Source organism: Lathyrus oleraceus, chromosome 7 (assembly GCF_024323335.1).
Source record: "Lathyrus oleraceus cultivar Zhongwan6 chromosome 7, CAAS_Psat_ZW6_1.0, whole genome shotgun sequence".
NCBI classification, from domain to species: Eukaryota; Viridiplantae; Streptophyta; class Magnoliopsida; order Fabales; family Fabaceae; genus Lathyrus; species Lathyrus oleraceus.
The window spans coordinates 437,110,057-437,135,889 of NC_066585.1; positions in this window are offsets into that span (position 1 = coordinate 437,110,057).

Consider the following 25,833-nt stretch of genomic DNA (forward strand, 5'->3'; position numbering starts at 1 on the left):
TGTGAATTCATCTAATCTTCTTTCCTCTTCCTTTCTACTTCAACAATGTCAGATAAAATCCCTTTCAGCTCAAATAGAGTTCCTACTACTATGTCAAATCTAAACAAGGGATATCAAAATGATACTTGCAATCCCTATTTCATGCATCCAAATGAAAATCATGCATTGGTGTTAGTTACTCCACTTCTGAATGCAGGAAATTACCATTCTTGGAAAAGGTCCATGACTATGGCGCTCCGATCCAAGAACAAGTTACATTTCATCAACGGTTCACTACCAAGACCATCAGATGAAGATCGTGAGTCTATCCCATGGGATCGTTGCAACACCATGATTATGTCATGGTTAAAAAACTATGTTGATTTTGAGATTTCTTATAGCATCTTGTGGATGGAAACCACATCCAACATTTGGAAAGAGCTCAAGGACCAGTTCTATCATGTTGGTGTGTTCAGAATCTTAGATATCCAAGAAGAAATATGCATCCTCAAACAAGGTGATTCTTCAATTTCTTCATATTATACCAAATTGAAAATGTTATGGCAAGAGTTAGATAATTTCAGACCTATTCCTACATGTGATTGTAACGTTTCTTGCATGGCGATTGATAAAATTCATAGTTATAAGGATTCTGATCAAGTTACCAAATTCTTAAAAGGTTTGAATGATCAATTTTCTACTGTTAGATCCCAGATAATGTTAATGGATCCTCTCCCTAATATTTTCTAAGTATATTCCTTACTTGTTTAAAATGAAAGACAGCTCATTTCACCTTTCGATGAATCCAAATTGCTAGATTTTCCCAATAATCAATATCAAGGGAGAGACAATACTTTTTTTCGTGGCAAGAACAATAGAGGGGGTAGATCCTCCAATGGTAGAGGTAGAGGCTCAAGGGTTTGCACTCAATATGGAATGTCAAATCACACCATTGATACTTGTTTCAAGAAACATGGATACCCTCCTCATTGGAAGCCATACCAAAGTCACATCAACAATGACAACAATTCACCCTATGATAATCATTAAGAAATTGATTATCAATTAGATTCACTTGAAGATTCGAATCAGGACAAGTCAACAAATTCATTCAGTTTTACTTCTGATCAACATAAACCTCTCTTAGCTTTACTCCAACAAGCATCTTCAACAAACTCTCATAGTGTTAATCAAATCATTACTCAGTCTAAACCCACTACATGTATTGTCTTCACTTTACCTCCATCTATCAAAACTACATATTTCCTTCTTGACACTGGTGCCACTGACCATGTTTGATATTCTCGACATTTATTTACATGTTTGAAAATGATTTCTCCTATCATAGTTAAACTAACAAATGGTTCTTTAGTTAGCACTGAATTTATAGGAACTATTCTTTTTTATTTAGATTTTATGCTGACTCATGTTCTATACATGCCAAAATTTCATTTAATCTCATTTCAGTTCCAAAATTGACTCACAACCTTCGATGTCAACTTACTTTTGATCATTCTACTTGTGTCATAAAGAAATCTCACTGCAGGAAGATGATGGGTACAACTTATTTAAGAGGTAGCCTATACATTCTCAATCAACCCCAAGTTGCAATTCCTCTACCATTATATCCTTCAATAATGTTCTAGTTAATTCTCTCATATGTCAGCATAACACCTATAATACTTTTGTTGATAGGCATGATAATCTACATGGTACTACTTGTAATGTTTGGCATTTGAGGCTTGGCCATCCCTCACATGAAAAACTATTAGAAATGCATAATTTTCTTCCTTTTGTCCAAACTGTACAAAGTATTTCACCTTGTGATGTGTGTTTTTATGCCAAGCAAAAAAGATTGTCATTTCCACACAACAATCATAAGTCAGTTGACATTTTTGACTTAGTCTATATGGACATATGGGGTTCATTATCTATTCCCTCAATTCATGGCCATAAACATTTCCTTAGAGTTATATATGATAAGAGTAGACATACATGGATTTTTTTCATTAAATACAAATCTGAAATCGCTCCTCTTGTTAAAGCCTTTATGTCTCTAGTTAAAACTCATCTCAACAAAAACATAAAATGCATCAGGTATGATAATGGTAATGAGTTCCTTCTCAAGGATTTCTATAGATCATCAGGCATCATACATCACACATCATGTGTTGGAACCCCACAACAAAATGGCCTTGTTGAGAGGAAACAACAGCATATACTGGCCATTACTAGAGCACTGTTATTTCAAGCCAAATTACCCAAAATTTTCCAGTCTTATGCTCTAAATCATGTTATTCATCTAATCAATAGACTTCATAAACCTTTCTTGCACAACAAGTAACCCTTTCATTCTTTACATATACGCCTACCTGAAATTAAACTCTTTAGAGTTTTTGGCTCACTTTGCTTTGCTACCACCTTACAAGCCAATAGGAAGAAGTTATATTCTAGATCTAAGAAGTGTATCTACCTTGGCTTTCAAATAGGTGTTAAGGGTCATATCTTGTTTGACTTAAAATCTAAGGAAACTTTCATTTCTAGAGATGTCATTTTTTGAATCCATATTTCCTTATATAGATCATACACACACATCATCTACTTCTTCATCTATCAATCCTTCACTTTCACATGATTTATTTGATTTTACTTTCATATATGTTTCTCCTAACCATGTTTCAATAAATACTCATGATCATACTCTGCATTCTACTACTTCATCTGATCATAATATACCTATCTTTTATTCACCTATCACATCATCATCATTAGACAACCCTGCTTCCCCTTATTCAAATCCTACACCTACCAGCAATCCAATTGTAACAATTGCTAATGTCTCCTTCCAACCTAGGAGATCTTCTCAAGCCACTCACCCTCCTATTTTTCTACAGGACTATCATTGCAATTTGATTGAGAATACATGTCATCCTACTAATTCAGATCTTCCAATCTCTTATGCAAGTAAGTATCTAATTTCTTCTTTCTTATCATATCATAACTTATCTCATCCATATGCTCAATACATTCTTAACTTAGCTGCCATCTCTAAACCAAAATCCTATGAGGAAGCTATTAATGATGCAAAATGGAGTAAATCCATTCAAATTTAATTACACGCCCTTATGAAAACAAACACATGGAAACTGGTTCCATTGCCTAAGCACAACAAGGCCATTGGATGCAGATGAGTTTTCAAACTCAAACTTCATGCTAATGGTTCTGTGGAGAGATATAAGGAGCGTTTGGTAGGTAAGGGTTTCACTCAATTTGAAGGCCTCAACTATCTTGACACCTTCAGCCTAGTTGTCAAAATGACAATAATCAGAATCTTCATGGCAATTGCAGCTTCCTATAATTGGTCCTTATTTCAATTAGATGTGAACACAACCTTCTTACATGGTGACCTCAATGAAGAGGTATATATGCAGGTACCACCTAGCCTTGTTGTCACTCAATCTGACTTGGTGTGTAAACTTTAGAGATCCTTATACGACCTCAAAACATGCTAGCAGGTAGTGGAATACTAAGCTCACTGAAACTTTGACACAATCAGGTTTTATTCAGTCTAAATCTAATTACTCATTCTATACTAAAATCAAATGGTGCAACTTTCACAATGATCCTTGTATATGTAGATGATCTGGTCTTAGGGGGGACTGATATGGATGATATTACTCACATTAAGACCCTCTTGAATGACAAATTCAACATCAAGGATCTATGAGAAGTCAAATATTTTCTTGGTTTCGAAGTGGGAAGATCAAAATAAGGAATTTCTTTATGCCAAAGAAAGTATGTTCTTGATCTTGTACAAGACACATGGTTGAGTGGAATTAAGCCATGTAACACTCCTATGCAACCTCACTTGTAGCTAAACAAAGAATTTGGGACAACTCTCTCTCTGATCCAACTGCATATAGAAGATTAATTAGAAGACTTCTATATTTGACTCATTCAAGACCCAGAATTTCTTATGTTGTAAGAAAGTTGTGTCAATTTCTCATCTCACGAACATACGAAGACATGGTAGTAGGACTTCATGTTCTAAGGTACCTCAAAGGTAGTCCAGACAATGGTTTTCTATTTAGTTCATCAAATGATCTCAAACTCAATTATTTCTGACTCGGATTTGAGAGTATGCCCTGGCACAAGGAGATCAACCACAAGCATATGTTTCTTCCTTGGAAGGTCATTGATTAGCTGGAAAATCTAGAAACAATCAATGGTGTCTAGATCATCATCATAGGCAGAGTATCGAGCTTTGGCTCAACCAACGTGTGAAGGACACTGGATTTTTTATTTGTTGAAGGATTTTCACATAGAGCATAATTCTCCAATAATGATCTACCGTGATAACAAATCAACACTCCACATAGCTGCAAATCTTGTCTTCCATGAGAGAACAAAACACATAGAGATGGATTGCCATGTGGTCAGAGATAAGGTTCAAGCTGGAACAATTCATTTGCTTCCAGTCGCATCAAAGGAACAAGTAGGACCATTTATCAACTTACAAAACAAGCTTGGAATGATCAGTGTTTATTCCAGCCTGAGGGGGGATGTTGAACATAAAAAGATAGTGAAGAATAATGAGATGACTTGCCCGACAAGTTAGCAACATTATAGTTGAAACTATCCAAGGGAACTTATTGTAACTAACCTAACAATTTTTAGTTAGATAATTAGTAGTTATTTATGATGCTCTGAGTAATTGTAACTGATATAAATAGTAGTTCACTCTACTCTCTTAGTAGATTTATGTAATAGTTTCTTATGATCAAAGCCATGAAGCTTGTTTCATCTTCTTCAATGGAGTCTTAGTTTCTCCTTTCAGAAGTTGTTTCTTGTAATGGTGATGTTGAAGTTTTGTACGTGCTTTTGTTTTTAAATTGACTATCAAACACTCAAATTTTGAATAGTATTTTGAAGAATTTCTATATTGGCATAGGCTTACAAAAAAATAGAGCCATAACATCCATAATAATCCATTTGATAGGACGAATGAGGAAGACAATACTAGAAACAACAACAACCACAACATTCTCACTAATAACAACAATATTAGAGAAAATCCATACACTAAGCATATCGACAAGAAGACCTTACAGAAAGCTCACATCAATATGGAGGAGAACCTCAAGGATAATTACGAAATAAACAACACAAACAAACACATCACTAATAAATATACTAGAGGCAATATGTATGATAAATAAGGTCAACAATCCTAAGATGACTTCTAAAAATAAAGGCATCAACATACCAAAAGGCAACCCCGAGAGTCATGATCATCAAATAAATAACAATTCCTGCACCAATTAGGGAAAGATCAAAATTATTGTTATAGAATAACTAAAAACTGTTTATGCGTTTCAACCATGTAAATACAAAATGACAAGTAAATGATGAGAAATTTATGAGAAGTTTTAGTTCCAATGGAAATAAAATCCTCAATATCTTTTTAACAACTATATCAATGAAAAATTACTTTTATTTTTAAATTAGTTAAAAGAATGTTGCTTTTTGCTTGTATAATGACAATGATCACAAATTCATAATACTATATCTTATACTTTTTCTCATACCCATGCGGACGCACGGGTCTTCTACTAGTTAAATTAATAAAATAAATAAAAACAAAAGTAATTAAAATTAACTCATTTTTTTAGAATAAAATAAAACTGTAAATATGTAAAATAAAACCAAATAAATCTAAAACTTAAGTTAAATTCATAAAAAAAATTGTAAAATAAAACCAAAACTATAAATTAATAAAATAAAACCAAAATTAAAACTAAATTAAAACCAAATAAAATAAAATAAAAACTATAAATTAAAACCAAAAATATAAATTAGTAAAATAAAACTAAAATATAAATTCAAAATGAAATAAAATAAAAACGGAAAAAGGGGAAAAACTCTTCTACATTACACATACAGTTTCCCTAAAGTCGTTTCAAAGCTCTTACCTAAAAAAATCCTTCTAATTATTTCATATCTCTCTCTCTCTCTCTCTCTCTCTCTCTCTCTCTCTCTATATATATATATATATATATATATATATATATATATATATATATATATATATATATATATATATATATATATATATATATATATATATATATATATATATATATATATATATATATATATATATATATATATATATATATCACTATCTCTCTCTATCTTTCTCTCCATTTACTATGGCTCTCAATCCTCCATCAGGAAAATGAAGATACCATCGTTCCCCACTCTAATGTTTCACAATCTTTGTAACTAAAGGTTCATTCATCATCGCTAATTTTTCACAATCGCTAAAATCTAAAGAAGTTTCTCAAAAAGTTGAAGATTATTACCTTTGAAAACCGGTTTTGGAGATCTGAAAATCAATTAGTTTAATTTCCTTCTACTCATATAATCAATGAATATTGATTGATTCCACCGTTGTTCTTGCTCAGTCGCATTCTTACTAAAATCAAGCTTGATGATGACATGAAATTCCCTGTCTAAAAATTATTTTTGTATCTGATCATTTGGACTCAAGAGATATCTGGTATCATATCTTCTGGCTCGATAACCAAGAAGAGAATATGTGAACACATTTGGTAAATCATTGTCTATGCATAGTGTCCAAAGACCATCCCTTGTCACCATATAGCTAGTGGTTACACATTGTCCGATGTTCAAGTTCTTTACTAAATAAAGTTATTTACCAGAAAATTGCGTATTAGCTGCAACTTTTTAGCGTCAACCCTGATTGCGACGCTAATAGCTTCAACTTTATGTCACCAAAGGCGGACACTAATAGGTTAAATCATTTGTTTTAAATTTTAAATGTCTTTAACAGTTGCCTCGGCATGAGCTTACGATACATAATTTTTTATTTAATTATTAATTTATCTATTTTTCTTATTCATAACAGATAATTGTCTATATGATTAACTTTTTATTTATTGCAATACAAGCGACAGTCAAGACCGACGCTAATGTAATCATATTGGTAAAAACAATTCATTTTCGTCCACAATTGTTGTTTGCCTCCATATGTTTTTGTCTTATTTACTTATTAGTCGTAGCGTTAACTCTGACCGATGCTAAGGCAGAAGCCAATACTTTTTAATTATTTATTTATTTATTGCATTACTTGCGACGGACATAGTAGACAGTAAAATAAATTTTTTATGGGAAAAAAATTGTTTCCCCCACCTTTCTAATTTGCCTCTTTTTTAAAATTTTAAATTAATAAAATAAAATAAAATAAAAACAAAAGTAATTAAAACAAACTCCTTTTTTTAGAATCAAGTAAAACTAAAATAGATCAAAATAAATCTAAAACTTGAATTAAATTCATAACATAATTGTAAAATAAAACCAAAACTATAAATTAATAAAATAAAACCAAAATTAAAACTAAATTAAAACCAAAGCTATAAATTAAAACCAAATTAATTAAAATAAAAACTATAAATTAATAAAATAAAATTTAAAAAAATGAAAATGAAAAAACAAAACAAAAAAGGAAGAAGCTCTTCTACATTAAACGTAAATAAATCCAGTCGTTCATTATCGCTCTCAATCCTCCATCAGGAAAAATGAAGATCCAGTCGTTCCCCACTCTAATGTTTCACAATCTTTTTAACCGAAAGTTCATTCATCATCGCTAATTTCACAATCGCTCAAATCTAAAGGAGTTTCTAGAAAAGTTGAAGATTATTAGCTTTAAAAATCGGTTTTGGATATCTGAAAATCAGTTAGTTTAATTTCCTTCTACTCATATAATCAATGAATATTGATTGATTCCACCGTTGTTCTTGCTTAGTCGCATTCTTACTGAAATCAAGCTTGATGATGACATGAAATTCTATGTCTAAAAATTATTTGTGTATTTGATCATTTGGACTCAAGAGATATCTAGTCTCATATCTTCTGGCTCGATAACCAAGAAGAGAATATGTGAACACATTTGGTAAATCATTGCATATGCATAATGTCAAAAGACCATCTTTTGTTACCATATGACTAGTGGTTACACATTGTCTGATGTTCAAGTTCTTTACTAAATAAAGTTCTTTACCAGAAAACATCGTATTAGCTGCAACATTTTAGCGCTATCCCTGACTGCGACGCTAATAGCATCAATGTTATATCACCAAAGGCGGACACTAATTGGTTAAATCATTTCTTTTAATTTCTAAATGTCTTTAAGAATTTCATCGGCATGACCTGACGATACATAATTTATTTATTTAATTATTATTTATTTTTATTTTTATTTATAACAGATAAAAGTCTATATGTTTAACTTTTTATTTATTGCAATACAAGCGACAATCAAGGTCGACGCTAAAGTAATTATATTGGAAAGAACAATTCATTTCCGCCCACAATTATCGTTTGCCTCCTTCTTTTTAGTACTATTTATTTATTAGTGGTAGCGTCAGCTCTGACCGATGCTAACGCAAAAGCCAATATTTTTTATTTATTTATTTGTTTATTGCATTAATTACGATGGACATAGTCGATGCTAAAATAATTTTTTTATGGGAAAAACTTTGTTTCCCAAACCTTTTTAGTTTGCCTCCTTTTTATTTATTATTTTAAATTAATAAAAAAAAAGTAATTAAAATGAACTCCTTTTTTTTAGAACCAAATAAAACTAAAATAAAACCAAATAAATCTAAAACTTGAACTAAATTATAAAAAAAATTGTAAAATAAAAGCAAAACTATAAACTAATAAAATAAAACTAAAATTAAAACTAAATTAAAACTAAAACTATAAATTAAAATGAAATTAATTAAGATAAAAACTATAAATTAATACTCAAATTATAAATTAATAAAATTAAATTAAAAATATATATTAAATTTTTTTAAAAAAATATGACAATGAAAACAAAAACAAAAAAGGGAGAAGCTCTTCTACATTAGACGTACAGTTTCCTTAAAACTGTTTCAAAGCTCATACATAAAAAATTGTTCGAATTCTTTCATCTCCCTCTCTCTCTCTCTCTCTCTCTCTCTCTCTCTCTCTATATATATATATATATATATATATATATATATATATATATATATATATATATATATATATATATATATATATATATATATATATATATATATATATATATATATATATATATATATATATATATATATATATATATATATATATATATATATATATATCTTTCTCTCTCGTTCATTATTGCTCTCAATCCTCGATCAGGAAAAATGAAGATATAGTCGTTCCCCACTCTAATGTTTCACAGTCTTTGTAACCGAAGGTTCATTCATCATCGCTAATTTCACAATCGCTCAAATATAAAGGAGTTTCTAGAAAAGTTGAAGATAATTAGCTTTGAAAATCGGTTTTGGAGATCTGAAAATCAATTAGTTTAATTTAATTCCACTCATATAATCAGTGAATATTGATTGATTTCACCATTTTTCTTACTTAGTCGCATTCTTACTGAAATCAAGCTTGATGATGACATGAAATTCCATGTCTAAAAACTATTTTTGTATCTGATCAATTAGACTCAAGAGATATCTGGCATCATATCTTCTAGCTCGATAACCAAGTAGAGAATATGTGAACACATTTCGTAAATCATTGCCTATGCACAATGTCTAAAGACCATCCCTTGTTACCAAATGGCTAGTGGTTACACATTATCCAATGTTCAAGTTCTTTACTAAATAAAGTTCTTTACCAGAAAATAGTGTATTAGCTGCAACATTTTAGCATCAGTCGTGACTGCGATGCTAATAGCGTTAATCTTATGTCACCAAAGGTGGACACTAATAGGTTAAAATCATTTCTTTTAATTTTTAAATGTCTTTAACAATTGCGTCGGTATGAGCTGATGATACATAATTTAATTATTTAATTATTAATTTATCTATTTTTTTATTTATAACAAATAAATGTCTATATGTTTAGCTTTATATTTATTGCAATATAAGCGACAATCAAGATCGACGCTAATGTAATAATATTGGTAAAAACAATTCATTTCCGCCCACAATTGACGTTTGCCTCCTTCTTTTCGGTCTTATTTATTTATTTATTAGTGGTAGCGTCAGCCAATATCATTTATTTATTTTTTGCATTAATTGCGACGAACATAGTTGACGCTAATATAAATTTTTTATGGGAAAAAATCGTTTCCCCCACATTTTCAGTTTCCCTCCTTTTTATCTAAAATTTTAAGTTAATAAAATAATATAAAAAAATGTAATTAAAACGAACTCCTTTTATTAGAATCAAATAAGTATAAAATAAAACCAAATAAATCTAAAACTTGAATTAAACTCATAAAAAAAATTGTAAAATAAAACCAAAACTATAAATTAATAAAACAAAACCAAAATTAAAACTAAATTAAAACAAAATTAATTAAAATTAAAACTATAAATTAAAACCAAAATTATAAATTAATAAAATAAAATTAAAAAAATAAATTAAAAAAAATGAAAATGAAAAAAAAAAGGGAGAAGCTCTTCTACATTAAATGTATAGTTTCCCTAAGACTGTTTCAAAGCTCCTACCTAAAAAATTCTTCAAATTATGTCATCTCTCTCTCTCTCTCTCTCTCTCTCTCTCTCTCTCATTCATTATCGCTCTCAATCCTCCATCAGAAAAAATGAAGATACAGTAGTTCCCCATTCTAATGCTTCACAATCTTTGTAACCGAAGGTTCATTCATCATCGCTAATTTCACAATCGCTTAAATATAAAGGAGTTTCTAGAAAAATTGAAGATTATTAGCTTTGAAAATCGGTTTTGGAGATCTGAAAATCAATTAGTTTAATTTCCTTCTACTCATATAATCAATAAATATTGATTGATTCCACTGTTCTTCTTGCTTAGTCGCGTTCTTACTAAAATAAAGCTTGATGATGACATGAAATTACATGTCTAAAAATTATTTGTGTATCTGATCATTTGGACTCAAGAGATATCTGGTATCATATCTTCTGGATCGATAACCAAGAAGAGAATATGTGAACACATTTGGTAAATCATTGCATATGCATAATGTCTAAAGACCATCCTTTGTTACCATATGACTAGTGGTTACACATTGTTTGATGTTCAAGTTCTTTACTAAATAAAGCTCTTTACCAGAAAACAGCGTATTAGCTACAACATTTTAGCATCAGCCCTGACTGCGACGCTAATAGCACCAACCTTATGTCACCAAAGGCGGACACTAATAGGTTAAATCATTTCTTTTAATTTTTAAATGTCTTTAACAATTGCATCAGCATTAGCTGACGATACATAATTTATTTATTTAATTATTAATTTATCTATTTTTCTATTTATAATAGATAAATATCTATATGTTTAACTTTTTATTTATTGCAATACAAGCGACAGTCAAGATCGACGCTAATGTAAATATATTGGTAAAAATAATTCATTTCCACCCACAATTGTCGTTTGCCTTCTTCTTTTCTGTCTCATTTATTTATTTGTGGTAGCGTCAAATCTGATCGAAGCTAAGGCAAAAGGCATTATTATTTATTTATTTATTTATTGCATTAATTGCGACGGACATAGTTGACGCTAAAATAGTTTTTTTATGGGAAAAAATTCGTTTCCCCCACCTTTTTAGTTTGCCTCCTTTTTATTTATTATATTAAATTAATATAATAAAATTAAATAAAAACAAAAGTAATTAAAACGAACTCCTTTTTCTTAGAATCAAATAAAACTAAAACAAAATCAAATAAATCTAAAAGTTGAATTAAATTCATAAAAAAAATAGTAAAATAAAACCAAAACTTTAAATTAATAAAATAAAACCAAAATTAAAAATAAATTTAAACCAAATTAATTAAAATAAAAACTATAAATTAAAACCAAAATTATAAATTAATAAAATAAAATAAAAAATATAAAAAATGAAAATGAAAAAAAAAACACAAAAGGGAGAAGCTAATCTACATTATACGTATAGTTTCCCTAAAATTGTTTCAAAGCTCCTACCTAAAAAATTCTTCGAATTCTTTCATCTCTCTCTCTCTCTCTCTCTCTCTCATTATCGCTCTTAATCCTCCATCAGGAAATATGAAGATACAATTGTTCCCCACTCTAATGTTTCACAATCTTTGTAACCGAAGGTCCATTCATCATCGCTAATTTCACAATCGCTCAAATCTAAAGGAGTTTCTAGAAAAGTTGAAGATTATTAGCTTTGAAAGTTTTAGAGATATGAAAACCAATTAGTTTAATTTACTTCCACTCATATAATCAGTGAATTTTGACTTATTGCACCGTTGTTCTTGCTTGGTTGCATTCTTACTAGTAAATCAAGCTTGATGATTACATGGAATTCTGTGTCTAAAAGTTATTTTTGTATCTGATCATTTGGACTCAAGAGATATCTGGTATCATATCTTCTAGCTCGATAACCAAGAAGAGAAAATGGGAACACATTTGGTAAATCATTGCGTATGCACAGTGTCTAAAGACCATCCCTTGTTACCATATGGCTAGTGGTTACACATTGTCCGATGTTCAAGTTCTTTACTAAATAAAGTTCTTTACCGAAAAATAACGTATTAGCTGCAACATTTTAGCGTCAACCCTGACTGCGGCGCTAATAGCGTCAACCTTATGTCACAAAAGGCGGACACTAATAAGTTAAATCATTTCTCTAAAATTTTAAATGTCTTGAACAATTGCGTCAGCATAAGCTGACAATACATAATTTATTTATTTAATTATTAAGTTATCTATTTTTTTATTTATAACAGATAAATATTTATATGTTTAACTTTTTATTTATTGTAATACAAGTGACAGTCAAGACCAACACTAATGTAATTATATTGGTAAAAACAATTAATTTCCGCCCATAATTGTCATTTGCCTCTTTTTTATTTTGCCTCCTTTTTATTTAATATTTTAAATTAATAAAATTAAATTAAATAAAAACAAAAGTAATGAAAACTAATTCCTTTTTCTTAGAATCAAATAAAACTAAAATAAAATCAAATAAATCTAAGACTTGAATTAAAATCATAAAAAAATTGTAAAATAAAACAAAAACTATAAATTAATAAAATAAAACCAAAATGAAAACTAAATTAAAACCAAATTAATTAAAATAAAAACTATAAATTAAAACAAAAATTATAAATTAATAAAATTAAATTAAAAATATAAAAAATGAAAATGCAAAAAAAAAGGGAGAAGCTCTTCTCATTAAACGTACAGTTTCCCTAAAACTGTTTCAAAGCTCCTACCTAAAAAATTCTTAGAATTCTTTCATCTCTCTCTCTCTCTCTCTCTCTCTCTCTCTCTCTCTCTCTCTTTCTTTCTCTATCTATCTATCTATCTATCTATCACTCACTCACTCACTCTCTCACTCTCTCTCTCTCTATATCCCTCTCTCTCTCTCTCTCTCTTCCTTTCTCGTTTACTATGGCTCTCATTCCTCCATCAGGAAAAATGAAGATACATTCATTCCTATTTACCTTGAAAGTCGGTAAACAACCGCTGATCTTCCAAATTTCTAAATTTGGTTACTTGCAGGTTCGATCAGATTGATCCTAGGACATGTGCTAATTGTTTTGAAATTGAGTTTTGGTAATAACGAACACTCCAATAATAAGCACAAAATTAGAGTTTGAAAACTAATAAAAAGGCTGATATGAATGAGAGAAATTATAAAGGACTTGTAACAATAAACAATTGACAAAAGTAAATGTTGAAAGCAAGGAAATTTTAAGATTGTAAATGACGAAGTAAAAGAATAGTGTTTTGAATGAAGCAATAAAGAAGTATGTTTTTGGAAGGAAAAAAGTAAAGATAAATTTGCATTGCTTTGAAGTAATTAACAATGGTGTAAACGAACGTACATTATGTGATTTACGATTCTTCTTCACACGAGTACTTGGTAAATTTACAGGTTTTTATACACACTTTAACACACACTTTTCTAACACTAAGACCCTATATTTATACTGGATCGAGATAACCGTTTCTGATAGTTCTTCAATCACGTCGAGACACATGGCGCCTTACATGTACGTAATTATCTACTATGCTCCACATGTACTCTCAAAGGTTTCTGATAAGGGCGAAGTTCCCTCCCTTATTTGAATTTTGAATCTTTGATCGAAAACAGTTTTCAACCATTTTTAAGAGATCTTTCTGGAGTCTCAACTGTGTGTTGATCCTTATTAACCCTGCCCATTCGAATCACCCCCAGCTGGTAGAATACCACCTCCTGGTCAATAACAGCTATACATATGATTTCCCTTTTTAGTAATTCTTAATGGGCGTCGAAAATATGAGCTAACAAATTTCCCCTAAAAAATGTTATTTTCGACACTTGTGAGAAAAAGATATTTTTTTAGACCTTGTTTCGACGCCTTAATAACTCTGACATTGTGCCAAGTGTCCTAATGTTAGCAAAACTTTTCAGTTTCTCCAACTTGTCTGGTGACGTCAGAGTTATCATTATCTTTTTCCTACCCACGTCCTTTCAGCCCACAACCGAATCTTTTCACTCATCACGTTTCCTAGACTCTAGGAAATCATGGGTTGCAGCATTAATTGACATCTCTATCACACTGTCGAAGGAGGACACGTGTCCCACTAACTTGTTAACCATTAATATTGATTTGAAACTCTCTTTCTTCCAAGCGTGCCTATAAAACTCCCTAACTTACCCATTTCACATTTTTACACCTTTTGAATTTCCAAATACTCTAGCTTTTCTTTCTTCAAACATTCTTCAACTAAACTCAGATTTCCTTCAAGCTCTAACAATGACAACCTCAAGCAAATCCCTTAAGGGAACAAGTGTATCCGTCAAAACCACCGCCAACAGGACAAAAGCTCCAAACAAGATCTCCAAACTTCCTTCATTCTCCACATTGTCTGCTCCACTCGCGGTTGGCAACCGACAATATATACCAGAGCCCCAAACAGAAGAACATCGCAAAATTTACACTTCTCAGGTACTTATTCCTGTCTCTGTTTCTAGAAAGAACTATGCATTATCCGGACCCTTAGCTGATTTAGATGCTCATTCTAGTAAGCTTAGATAATTCTTTCCTTCTTATCACAAATCTAAACCCATAGGGCAAGCTGGAAACCCTAGAACTGAAACCACCTCCACCGAAAACCCTAAGGCTGGTGATATTATAGATCTAAGATTTATGAATAATGGTTTCAGAGCTTTTCGTGCTACTCCCACCTTTAAAGATCCTACTGATCGTCTGAACTGGTTAACTAAAGTAGAGAAAGCTAAGGCTCAGGCTTGGAAAGACATAGGAATTTATTACCTGATTATGCTGTCGAAGCTGAATTTAGAGTACAACACTTCTATGTTGATTTCTTCATTGTACTTCTGGGATAGTATACATTACACTTTCCACCTTCATTGTGGTATGGTCATACCAACCCTTTTCGACATGGATGCTATCAGAGGCTTGAAGCCTACTGGACACACTTATGATCCTGACATTGACTCTATGGACACCATCGCCTTTTCGACCACTAGGGCATTATACTCGACACATATTGCTCATTACCATGATTGTAACAACCCGTATAATATATATATCTAGAATAATATCATACAAGTGTTAATAATTGGTATTGATCCAACATAAGATCCTAATGGCATCAATATATACACATGTCCAAACTAAAAGCCTTAATGGAACATGTTATACAATAGTGCCTAAACAAAAAAAATCTAAGAACTATGTGCAATATCTTCATTGCACACAACTCCACAGCGGAATATCATGATAACAACATTCCTTGAAACATCCATAACAGCTTCTCATAGATTCAACCTGTAAGGATTACCTGAAAAATAACAACAACAATGGGATGAGATAATAATCTCAGTGAGTTCTCTTATCCTATGGGTCCACTCGGCTCTACAGGGTTTCTAATCAATATTCAACTCATATCCAACTCACGTCAACAAGGGAACGAAGACTTAAGAGATGGGGAAACTATCTCGCAATTGTATGGCAACATGCATCTGAGTTCTCATAACTCAACCACGATCATTATTCAGATCACGGAACATCAATTCCCGAACGGACTTACGTCTAAGCCAGGCCCGATTCATGCATGCTCGTATGATTCGACTTTCGCGGTGGATCTCGGGTCCTCTATGAGGCTTAATCCCTAGTTCAAGCGACTCACCCGTATGGGACTCTAACCCACCTAGGGTATCTTTCACCGTATGGGACTCTAACCCACCTAGGTGTCCACCTTCCCCCCCATGTCCACCATGGTTGGGGCTCAAACCCAATTGAGGCTCGAATCATTGGTCCCACATCCTAATGCTTACACGTCTAAGCATATCAATAGAGATGTGTACCATCACAGAAAACACATATTTTGAATACATGATCGGTTCCACAATCATCGGTTCCACGAACCATAACAAAATCCATCAATCACAGGTGACTTCATTCATCATAATACACAAATAATAACATGGCATGTTCCATACAATGCGTCTCATTCTCAATCATGGCAACAATTCGTCCACGACCTCCACATAAGCGCCGTACGAATGAATACCGTATTCTCATACATATCACACATGTTCCATAACCTAGATTATCTTTCTAAGTTATTAATCAAGTTATTCTCCTAGGTTTCCTCACTCATCTTTGTAAGGTTTTTAATCATGTTATTTCACCTTCAACATAACAACAATATTTAACTTTCATCATAATATAATTCATAGTATTTATAAATCACATAATATGTTATAACATGGAACAATAATAATAGCCCTTTTGGTTATCTTTCTAACGCATCCGTCCGTGTCCAAAACGGAGTTATAACCCTCAATTAATTCATTAATCTATCTTAATCAAGATTTAGATTAACATTTATTCATTGCATAAGTATTCAACAATAACATCTTTGGCCTAGTGGTAAGGCTTGTACCATTCCAAGGAGGTCCTGAGTTTGAACCCCATTGGTGACATCTTTTAATTCATCAAATAATTAATTCATGTCAATAGATTGATCAAGAAGTATAAACACAATAACTTCATCAAAATCTATCTAAGAACTCACCTAGAAGATGAAACTTGTGAAATGGAGATGAAGTTGGTGATGATGGTGGTGAATGTTTCCATGGCTTTCTCTTCTTCTTCCTTCCTTCATTTTCTTCTCTTCTTCTTCTTTCTCTTTTCCTCTTTCTTTTTCTTTCTGATAACTCTCTCTTTCTATCTTACCTACTACCTCTCTGCTTATCCACTTCTTCTTTTCTTTTCCACCACACATGCTCATACTATATAATATATATAAATAACATATAATATTAAGTAGTAATATAAAATATCTCAATTGATATTTTATCTTCTAGTACCAATTGACCAATTATCAATGTTATCAAAAATGTCCATTCTTGTATTTATTAATATTGGTCTGTCTCTTTTATTAATAATTAATCTCTTCAGAGTTCACTGGTTACTCTATTGGTCCCAATTGACAACATTTAGAGCATATATGAGCTCCAATTGTTACAACTAACAAAAGATATAGTACACAGGAACTCAATTGATCTCAATTGACAACTCAATCGATTGCACCCAATAACCAACCATTCTAAAACCTCTAAAAACACCTCTTCTAAACATTCTTCCTTTCACAATTAATCATACCCAACCATTCTAAAACATATATTATCATGAGTCATGTGGTTAACCTCCATAATTTCAACAATAAAACACATAAACATCAAACACCCAAAAACCACAACTTCAACAACAACATGATACCAACACATAGCATGTATGAGAAGTATAAACACAACAAGTTCATCACAAATTCTCACAAATCCTAACCCCCCAAACACAGGTCATGCTAAATCTATCTAAGAACTCACCTAGAAGATGAAACTTGTGAAATGGAGATGAAGTTGGTGATGATGATGATGAGATGATGGTGGTGAATGTTTCCATGGATTTCTCTTCTTCTTCCTTCCTTCATTTTCTTCTCTTCTTCTTCTTTCTCTTTTCCTCTTTCTTTCTTTTTCTTTCTGATAACTCTCTCTTTCTATCTTACCTACTACCTCTCTTCTTATCCACTTCTTTTTTTCTTTTCCACCACACATACTCATACTATATAATATATATAAATAACATATAATATTAAGTAGTAATATAATATATCTCAATTGATATTTTATCTTCCAGTACCAATTGACCAATTATCAATGTTATCAAAAATGTCATTTCTTGTATTGATTAATATTGGTCTGTCTCTTTTATTAATAATTAATCTCTTCAGAGTTCATTGGTTACTCTATTGGTCCCAATTGACAACATTTAGAGCACATATGAGCTCCAATTGTTACAACTAACAAAAGATATAGTACACAAGAACTCAATTGATCTCAACTGACAACTAATTGAGCATTTAAGGGAATATGGGATATTACATTCTCCCCCCTTAAATTGAAATTCGCCCCCAAATTTCCTTCACTCAACAAACAAACAAACCTTGTATCAATGTCTTAAACCAACACTTGACTTCTCTTCGATTTCAAGTCTCTTACATACTCATTCTTCTAACCTCTCCTCCTTGGAAAACTTCTCTCTCGTGGGAACTCTCAATACTTTGTGGTCTTAACCATATCCTTACTGTAATATTGGATTAACGTTTAACTTTGCTCCCACTTAATTCATCTGATATACCGCTCAACATCAGTTGGTCACTTTCCTCCCGGAAACTACGACTTCCCTTCCTTGCACTAAGTTACACAAAACATAATTACGACATCTTATCTTGACTTGGTTACTCAATACTCATTAATTCTTCATAAGAAAGTTTATTGATTCCTTGACCGCACACAATATTGACTACTCTTTTCTTATTATTCCTTCAACAAATGCGACAACCTTGTAATCCATTTATTGATAATCTCATAAACTTCACTTGATCTGATACTGTATGTTGCAAGCCTCTACTCCTATTAATTCACTTCTCTCGTACTACTCCAATGAGATAGAACCATTAGCACGAGATTGTCTTACTCCCATTCTTATGAGTTACTATCTCTCTAATTCCTGTAGACTTGATTGAGCCCTTTCTTAAATCACCTTCCATTATGATACTCCGATTCCAACAGTGGAACACCTGGGATTCCTAAACACCACTTGTTACCTAACAGTCTACATACAAGATCATGCCTATCCTCCAGAGTGCCCACCACCCAAAGCAGTGCTAGAACCTCACTGACATCCATTAGTAGCATAACTTCCTTGATGACTCGCAAAAGTTTAAAATATGACCAACATTCTCCATAAGATATATATATACAAGAGCCACGTGACTACAACCATAAAGGGGTATAACATTCAGATTTATCCTGCGCTCGAATGAACTTACCCAAATTAGCTTGACACTTTCCAATTCTTGTTACTATTAATTCCATATCAAATCCTATTATAGGGTTTTTATTCATTCAAGATTTCTCCCGACACATGATCTCGACCAATAACAAAGTAACACCGTCAAGGAACTCTAAATCATCAACAAGACACCACTTCTAAGGAACTTAAGCAATCTAGAGCATAACTACGAGTGTCCATACACCTCATAGAGTCACACACAATATTTCACACACATCTACAGATAACATTTCACTTCGTATCCCAAAATCATTCATCTCAATCGTCCCGTCCCATCTTCCATGATCTTAGCTCATGCTCTTACTAATATACAGTCTGAGTTACATGTTTAACTTCAGGAATATCTTATCCTCGTTCCTTCTTGGAAGTATAACTCATGAATCCTTCCAATAGGGTAGAGTATCATCGTACACATCCATTACCACTCTCAGAGAGTCTACATATAAGGCTATGGATCTGAATGAATTAATCAATTTCATACCCTAACCAACTACTTCACACCTTATCAATATATACCATATACCTAACTAATCTCTTCTAGATCACCACTTAGTAGGTCTCGTCCAGATCTGTCCTTTATAGTTATTCATAATCATAATAGTGGTACTTCCCAGACTTACTTAAACTGAGCATGGTTCACCAGGTTGGTTTTCCCACACGTCGGACTTCCATGATATCTCCACAGATGACCAACTACGCACTACACCTTCAGAAATCCCAATTTCAAAACTACCAATCTGACTTGTGGTGACTTGTAACTCCATCCTCAATTTGTACATCCACGATGGTACACTTATGACATTTAAGACACCCTTAGCTCCAACACGGTGTGAATGTTTATACTCTGTGACCAACTGTCGCATTACGCGAAAAACCGGCGGGAAACGAAGACAACAGAGCCGCCACCGTGCGTTATTTATCCCAAAAGAGGGAAAGGAAACGCTCGAAGTAAACCTGGAAAAGACATGGTCTCGCGACCAGAGAGAAATGGGATCGGGAGTCGGTTATGCGAAGGGAAGGTATTAACACCCCTACGCATCCGTCGTACTCGACGGGATCCACGCACAAAAGGTAGGATAAAGGTTGCTAAAAACTGCTCAAACAAACATCAAACACTGGCTGAAAGAGACACAGAAAACAAAAGAAACTAACTCGGCAGGATATCGCATCCTGGGCCTACGTAGTCTGTCAGGCACAGACATCAGAGTCGACGTAGTTCGGACAGGGGAAAACGTGCTCGCTAGGATGTCGCATCCTATGCATACGTATCTTCTCGGACTAAAGAAGAATCAGAGCACTCGTAGCTCGGCTAACGCACGCCAAACAAAACCACACAGGAAACCGACTGCCAATCGCTGGGCTTACGTCAGACTCCACACAAACAGGCAAACATGGAGGTTGAATGCCAATCGCTGGACTTACATCATACTCCGAACCAACAAACACACACAGGAAACCAACTGCCAATCGCTGGACTTACGTCAGACTCCAACAAGCAAACAAGACACAGGAAACCAACTGCCAATCGCTGGACTTATGTCAGACTCCAACACACACAAAGGGGGTTGCAAAAGGAAAAGGGCGCCCGGAGAGATCAGCTCATCTCCTGCCTACGTACCTCATCTGGTATGAGGATCAGGGCGACGTAGTTCCCCTACGCAGGGACAAAGGACTAGCCTAACCAGATACAAAGGGAGACACAAACTACTAGGGAGACTACGACTCGAGCCTAGAAGTTGTCATGCATCATTGCCCTATGTTAAGGTTTCTACTAACTTGCACAGGAAGCAAGCTAACCTAAACATGACTTGCACAGGAAGCAAGCCAAACTAACCCTAACTTGCATAGGAAGCAAGCTAAACTAAAAAAGCACAAACACACAAGCACAAATAGCACACACTATATGCAATCAGTTGGCTCAATCAAGGTTAGGTTTAAGTCAAGGGGTCATATCAACCTCGACAAACAAACCACTGTAACAGGGTGATGTTAGCTCTTAACCCTAACATTGAGAGTTAGGGTGAAGCAGATGAAATAGGAAGTGAGGGGTGTGCCTCACAGCTCTTATCCCTGGCCTGGGAGAGCTTTTAGACAGATGAAAGTGTGGGTTCAGAAAGTTGGAACCCTTCTACACTTATGACTGACTCAACATAGATCTTGGGTTAAGATCCACAAGGCATCAACATGTGATGTGAGCCAAGGGATGACACACTGAATAGCAGGAGATGGACTACACATCTCTTGTATCTGCCAATGCCTCTTCACTTAGGAGGTCTTTGATATGTACAGGGGACAAAGATAAACAAACACAAGCATTTCCTCTTAAGGAGGACTTCAGACAGGTGCCTGGCCAAATAACAGGCCAGGTCTTCCAGACTACATGAAGTTAGAGACATTATACCTCAATGCTCAAGCTATCAAGAAAAGCAAAAGCAAGTTCACAAAGGAACTATAGCAACTAAGGTACCTGAAAACAATCCAACATAATCAGTATACAACTTCAAAAATCAAACAGTTAATGGTCAACAGTCAACAGACAACTCAGACAAACAAGCAAAGCAATGCATCAAGCACCAATGTGCAAGCTACAAACTCAATTCAAATGAGCTAGAAGCAACCTACAAAACAAGTCATGGTTAGTCAAGATAAACCAAATAGTCAACTCAAGCAATCTGAATCAATTCCCTCATAGCCATATGCTTCTTAACCTGCAAACCAAGCTCAAACATGAGAAGCAAACCACTAGGACAAGGCCTAGGGTCAAAGTTGGAGAAATAAACCAAAACAGAACATGAAAATTGACATGAATCAAATTAAACCAATCAAAAACACAATCCAAGTGGTCCCATATCAATAGCATCAACCAATTTCATTTCCTAAAGCAAACATGGCAAGACATGCAATTTGAAAGCTCATAGAAGCAAACAGAATGAACCAATCCACATCAACTCAAGAATGACTCAAAAAATCCCAATAAAAATCATGGCTAAACATCACTCATAACATGATGATCATACCAAATTTTAAGGCATTTGGACAAGTTTAAGCAAGTCAATTAAATTCATCAAGGCAAGGTATGCACAAACAAACTCAAACAAGGCACAAATAGATGCATCAACTTCTCACAAGCATAAAACAGAATCCATACATGATAAATGCATCCAATCAAAGCCACAACAAACTTCAAAGTGTCTAGAATACATGTGCAAAATTTCAGGTTCATATGATAAACATCAAGCATTTCACAAATCATCTAAGTTCATGACTATCCAAAAGTCCAAACATTACCAATCAACAAAGAAAATCTCAAACAAATCGAAATTGAATCCAAAAATTCCATAAAAATTCATGATCAAACTTAACATCTAGAGGTAGCATCATGCAAAAATCAGATTATTTGGCATTGAAATGGCATGGCAATAAAAATCAGAAAGTCAAGCAAGCAATGGTGTGACACACATTGTCACACCTACATTAACCACATCATATCTCCGCAACCAGAAATGAGAAAAATACAAACTCTATACTAAAATGACCATTAGGATGTCTATTTTAAGCATGCAAAATTTCAAGAATGTTGGATAAAATCTCATCATTTCACAATCAAAATGGCAAGGCATGTCAAGAAAACACATGTATGGACATTCTCTAGGCAAAATAAAAATTCAGGCGTGCACAATTTCTAGAAAAATCACCAAAAAATAGAAGACATCATGAGGAACATTATGCAAAAAACCTCATCTCAATTGGATTAATATTTATGGACTTATGAATTTTTGAATGAATGGAAAAAAATAAAAAAAAGGTGAACAACTAGCATGAACATGGATGAAGTAAATGATGAAAAGGCAAAGGCATTATTTGGAAATGCTTCAGCAGAGAATCAAAGCGTGTTGCATTTTGAACTAGGCGCGCTGAAACACATGAAACACTGCGTTTCATTTAATTACATGGCCAGTCAAAGTACATGTGGCTAAGTCAAACGCCTGTGGACCAATCAAAGAGCCATGCGTGATGTGAATTGGACCAATACATGTGGAGCTTTTCGAAAACACATGCAACAAAGCAGAAACGCGATTGGACGGATCAAACAGAGTTCTGGGAATAAAACCCTAACAAGTTCATACAGTTCTTCACGAAATTTCCAGATCATGAACATTTGTCACAGAAATTTAAATCCAGCACACCATCTTGTAGATCTTGCAACACACATTCATAATCCATACATAATTTAACCTAGTTCTAACCAAACAAAGCAAACCGAAGCAATGAAGAATCATATGTCAATCTTTAAAACAACATAACTCAATCAATTTAGCATGGAAATTGATGATTCAAAGCTCAGAGCAATCAGTGATGAAAGACCTACAACATGCATATCATGATTTCAAGAATGGTGACATTCGAAATCTTACCTTCAAGCAATTGCAGAACTGGATTCGTGGATTTCAAGCTTGGTAATGTTGAAACAGTTGCTCTCCAACGCTTATGTGAGTGAATGAATGAAGAATCAAAGCTCAATTGTGCTCGATAGTGCTGAAACCTTCAACTGCCATGAATGGAAGCTTGCTTTAACAGTTCCTAAATGTGCACGAAAATGATGAATTCTAGCTTCAATCCAGCTCCAATATGATTGTGGATGATGATTCAGTCAAGAAAATAGCAATGGATTTGAAGAATTTTACAGAAAAAAGTGAGAGAGCAAAATAGTGAAAATTGCAAGTAGATCTAGATCTGAAAGTTTTTGATGTGTTAATGCTGAAATCTGTTAGGGTTTCACTTATATATCATCTGTTAATCAAGTTTTTAATCATGTTTAGGCATTTGGCAAGTGGAATTAGTGAAAACAAGTGTTTATGCAAATTGATATTTCCACCTCTATGCATGGTATGAATGGAACAGTACACGAAATTGGGCCTAAATCCACTCAAAATTCTGTTTGTAAGCCAATGGAAGTGTTGCCAAGTGTAAACAATGCATTATTTTAAGATTTGAAAATTCCATCCAAAAAATCAAGTGAAAAATCAAAAAATTATGTGATGGAAATACATGGTTTATGATGCATGATTTGAATAGCTCATGTTAAAATAAGAATGTTGCAAAAAGAGCCACTCCATTTGGCCTTTTGGTTCAAAAGTTATGCACTTGTGAAGTTCAAATTTTCTTGGCAAAGATTGATCCATAACTTCTCAACCATACATGAGAAATTCATGTTCTTGGACTTTTTGGAAAGGTGAGGGCAAGATCTTCAACTTTCATGTTGGACAAAATTTCATTGGAAGCTTTCTTGATGATGTAAACTTGAGGAGAAAACCTTTCCATTTTTGGCAATTTGAAATTACAGGTCACTTACTATTTTTGGAAGCTTTTCATCTGACCTCAAATTCTTCATTGTTGGTGTTTGCAATGTCAAATGGGACTTGTATGGACATGAATGAGGCCTTTCTAACCATCTCCCACCTTCAAATCCATGATTGAATGCACAGTTGACTTTGGTTGACTTTCTAGGGTTTCAAATGAATTGCAACTTGACTGATGATCTCTGAACATCCAACCTTTGGCCGAACCACTTAAAAATGATCCCTAGGTCACATGAATACATTGAATCAACCCTAGGGCTTTGATCTCATGGAAAATGCACTTGCTTGCTTGCACAACTGAGCCTCCTGACCAGTCTGACTGATGACTGATGACTTGGCAATGGACAATGCAATGCTATGCAGTAGACAATGCAATGCTAATGACCTAAACATGAAAATGAATGTACAAAAATGGTGGGTGCAAATTTGAGGTGCTACAGCTGCCCCTATTCAATCAACTGGGAACCTGAACGGATGAGAGCAATGGCTGTCAGACCTTCAAGGTAAACAGGGATTGAATACCGAAAGAACCGGAAAATTTGCACTCTGCGGGATGAACAAGATAATTACAATAGGAAACCAGACAGGACGTTTACCGACGACTCTATTGGGGATTCTGATTTCATCAAAGGAAAGGTACAACCAAGCGTCTATGGACGAGAGGGAAAAACTTCACGTTTATCGAAACCAACGGAGAGGTTACCAATCATCAACGGATGAATGGGAAAGAAATTCGACATTTACCGACATCAAAAGATGATGTTTACCGACACCAAGAAAAGATCGACCAGACATTTACCGATGACTGGGAAGACTCGACCAGACATCAACGAATGAATGGGAGGAAACTCGAAGTTTACCGACATCGAAAGATGATGTTTACCGACACCAAGAAAAGATCGACCAGACATTTACCGATGACTGGGAAGACTCGACCAGACATCAACGAATGAATGGGAGGAAACTCGACGTTTACCGACATCGAAAGATGATGTTTACCGACATCAACAAAGGAACGACCAGACATTGACCGATGACTGGGATGAAACATGATGTTT